Source organism: Alligator sinensis, unplaced genomic scaffold, assembly GCF_000455745.1.
Source record: "Alligator sinensis unplaced genomic scaffold, ASM45574v1 scaffold536_1, whole genome shotgun sequence".
Taxonomy (NCBI): Eukaryota; Metazoa; Chordata; order Crocodylia; family Alligatoridae; genus Alligator; species Alligator sinensis.
Window position 1 is genome coordinate 264,192 of NW_005842951.1, and position 4,338 is coordinate 268,529.

General features: G+C 40.4%; 1 protein-coding gene across 9 annotated transcripts in view; it reads left to right on the top strand.

Annotated features, from left to right (window-relative positions):
- The window catches only part of PRLR (prolactin receptor), a 140,887-nt gene that overhangs the window by 48,034 nt on the left and 88,515 nt on the right, over positions 1-4,338 (top strand). The gene's annotated exons all lie outside the window — the stretch shown is intronic.

Genomic DNA, 4,338 nt, shown 5'->3' on the forward strand with positions numbered 1-4,338 from the left:
CTGCAGGGGTTTGGAGCAGGTAACTCTTGATGTCTTTTCTAACCCTATGATTCTATGAAATGACAAGGCTGTGTAACTGAGCAGGCCTCTAATAAAGCCCTTAGGGACCCAGCAACACGTTAGTTAAATTTAGGAGATTTTCTATTAAAGCTGCAGAGATTTTAGCCTCGCCAGTTTTAGCTTCAACAAGATTTTCATCCTTGGTAGGTTTAGTCCCAGGGCTTCTGTCAGTTCATATATCAAGACTATGCTGCCAAAATAAGTAACAGTCTGCTTTTTATTTCTTAGTTATAGATTTAGTGAGATGACTGTTATCTTTAAACCAACTCAGTGTTTGAGGGCCATGATGGAATTCTGCAGAATTATCACCTTAAAACCTTCCTAAACCCACTTTCAACCTACATCAAATTTCAAAGCACAGGCATGTTTGAAAATAAAAGCTGCAAAACATGTAGGTCAGAAGGAAAATTTGTTTGTCTTTTTTCATGATCCGTAAGCCACTTGTCTTCTGTAACTGGGAATGCTGTGTCATTTACATGGAGAAGACTGATGGTATTCACAACCACTGCAACAGAATCCATGTCTGATTCATAAATGAATCACAAGGAAAACTCCAGGAGAATTGTTTGACATGAGACTGCATTTGAGCTGAAATGCACTGGGAGAGGTGAGAAGAGTAAATTCTCGATGTCAGCATGGCTTTTGTTGTCGAGTAAGGAGTTTATTCTGACATCACTGCACGAAGAGCCTCTGATCCCCTTGGGGACTTGCCACACACACTCCATAGGCCAGTAGAATAACTTTCTGTGCTGCTACCTCATGGCACATTATCTTGAGCCCCCAGATATTAGGAACTGAGAACATTGGATAGACAGTGGGCCATATTAATCCCTGGTGTCATTCCCTTAATTTTGGCAGCGTTAAACCTAAATAAATTTGGCCTAATGATCTTAGTCTACAGGGAGAAGGTCCCGACGGTGAGTGGTACCGTCTGCAGTTCTCCAAAGCCCAGTAGAGTTCAGCAGTATCCTAACGTTACCCAGTAAATTACCGCCTTTTTGGCTCTACAAATTTTGAAGCCCTTGTCTAAGAACATAGGTAGTTCAGGGGATTGTTTGCTGATGGGAAGCAAAGGCTGTGCTAGTGTTCAAAACATAAAGGAAAGAGAAGACACTAAACAAAAATCTGGATCTTTTTCATCACCAACAATAGAAAGTCACACTCCGTTAAACTCTCCCTAATGTTGCCAGTCTTAGAAAAATAATAGCTACACAAGCATAAAATGTTCTTGAACAATTTCTGCACACAGTAGGCACAAGCAAGTTTTGTCTTAGCAGCGAAGTGAAATTCCTTTTGTGTTAGTTGCAAGTGTTAGAATAAATTCAGACACCTTGAAATTAACTGTAAAAGCAAAACTTGGATTTGAACTGGTTTTAGTGAAAAAACAAAGGCACATTCGTTTTGTCTTTTTTTCCCTTTGAGTACAAAATAGTTTGTACTTACCTTATCACTGATCTTTTGATATCAAGAAAATTCTTGAGGTGAAGTATTATGCTCTCTCAGTCACATCTCCAGAGAGTATAACAATCTGCAAGACTGTTGTGTGTTAAGCTCACCATGGTGCTGCTTTCCCATTGAGACAATCTGCCTTATTTACAACAAAATACTTTGTCAAATTGCATCCACATCCGCATCATGTAAAAATACGGGAGATTAAAATGCCTCTCAAAGCAATATTGACAGTAAGTGTCCGAATATGACAAATTGCCTCACCAATCATATATATTTTTAAGCGTTTGGCAATTATCATACATCTGTTTCAATGCCAGTGATAATGTAAGAGTAATGGTATAGCTGTGACGATCTACAAATTACAGTTGTTTGGGAATTAGGATAATATGGAATTGGAGTAGGCTACGTAAACTTCAACCTGAACAGCAAAGGCAGTATAAATCAGCCTGCCTTCAAATTCAGGAAACATCCACGATTTACTATAGTCTTGTTTTCATGAACTATGTATTTTCACCGTCTATAGATTTTTTGGATGCTGCTGCATAAATGGTGACTCAGTTCCAGCTGGGGTCATATGCATGTCTCCTTTATCCCTGATTGTGTCAGTTTAGCCAACATAAAGGCAGGAATTCTTCTGCTCAGTTTTAGTTTTAAGCATGGGGGAAGAAACAAATGCAGCAGTAACATAAATGATGATGTAATTGCTACCTGAGTAAGCTACTACAAGATCTTGACACAGTCCAAGGAAATAGAATTTCTGGTTTGTAACAGGGAAGCAAAAAGGTATAAAATGACATAGGAGCTTGCTTTAAAGTGTATATAAAATGTACTATATATTTACAATGCAGTGGGGCGATTATATCACTGCAACAGCTTTTGCTCATTTATAATATGAAGCTCTGATTCTTTTTGCAGACTGATTATAAATCAGGGATGACTTCATTAGGACTGATGTTGCATCAATTTTCAGTAATGATCTTGGTAGCATTAAAGTGAGGTTGTAGCTGTGGTGGTCCAAGAATTACGTGAGAGGCAAGGATTTATTTGGGGGTGATAGCTTTTGCTGGACCAACTGCTTGGTTAGAATAAAGATAGATAAGCTTTTGAATGAAAGACATTCTTCGTCAGGTCTGGTCTTGGCATAAAACATTTTGCTGGTGAAATTCTGATGGCATAAACTGGGGCACCTTATCAATATAGAGGTGATGAATTTGTAGACTGCAATAAGAGAAGTGATATGAAATTTAATAGCATAAAATGTATTTAGGAATGGTAACAAAACTTGCTATAAATCGGGAGCTCAGCAAATAGAAATGACTGAGGATTGAGGTATACGAGTTGACTGCTAATGTGATGTAGTCATTAAAAAGGACAAATATTAACTTTGAATGTATCATTCAAAGTATTTCCTGTAGAAATAGGGAACTACTAATACTCTTGTACAAAGCACTGGTTAAACCTTCTCTAAAATACCGTGTGTGGCCCTAGTCACTCATGTTCGAGCAAAATGCCTGCAAACTGTAACACTGTAAGAGAAGAGCTAGCAGGATGATCAAGGGATTAGAACAGTAATCTTCAACCAGGGTGCCTTGAGATCCTTTCAAGGGTGCCACGAGGTGCCACACGATGTTAGCCCTGTTAGGTGTGCAGATATGATTCACAGTATAAACCAGAGATTTCAGATAGGAATCTGCAGTGTTACAAACATTATGACCTGTTGTGGTCTTTCTAAGTACTTCACAGCAGATTTGTTCTATTATTTTTTCTGTAATAAAAAAAAAAAAGGGAAAACTATGAACTGGCATTTCCTGAGGTGTGCCTCAAGTATATCAAGGGGTGCTTTGAGTCTGCTGAAGGGTGTCTTGAGTCTAAAAAGTTTGGGAATCACCAGACTAGAGAATTTACCTTATGAGAAGATATAAAAAACCCCCCTTGGCCTAGTAAAAAGAAGCAGAAAAAGGATTTGATTTCTTTATAAAAACACTGCGAGGTAAGGAGGAAGGAGAAGAATTATTTAAATTAAAGGACAATGTTGGCATAAAACAATGGACATAATTTACCAGAATAAATTTAGGTTGGAAGTTAGAAGCCTTTTAATCTTTAGAGCAATGAAGTTTTATGTATGGCATATTTTGAAGTGTACTTGGATCTCCTCATTTTGTTGTTTGTAGTTTTACATGGGGGTTTAAAGTTGCAATTTTAGGGAACCCTTGAAGAAATGTGACCTGCAAATGCATGGACCTGAATTCAGTGTCCCATAAGCCCCTTCCAGTCCATTTTTTTATGTTCCCATATACTTTTGAGATGGAGCTAGACACATCTAAGGAAGTGATTTATATGATGCGGTCTCTACAATCGCAGAGGACTAGACTTCACGACCCAGATGATTTCTTTCTGTCTGATTTGTTGATGAAGTTGCACTGGACTAAAACCTATATGGGTACGTCCAGATGAGCGTGCACGTGCCTCTTGCCCCGTCTCAAACCCCTTTGAGACGGGGCAAGAGGCACGTGCAGGAACAAAAAATTCCAGGGGTCAAAAAAAATCAAAGTTTAAAAAACCAGGGCAGGACATGGTCCTGGACTGTGCCCTGAGGCAACCGCAGGCTGGGTCCTCCACGGAGATGCTCTGGCTGCCAGAGCGTCTCTGTGATTGGCCCCTCGCCCTGGTGCTGAAACTCACGGCTGACCAGGCCGCATGTCCAGCACCAGGGCTCCAGTGCCAGTAAGTAAGGGGTCGGGGGGGCTGGAGGAGGGGGGAGGGCACCATGGGGGGACCCCTGACGGCCCCACCCACTCCCCCAGCCCTCCTGGCCCCCGGCAGCCC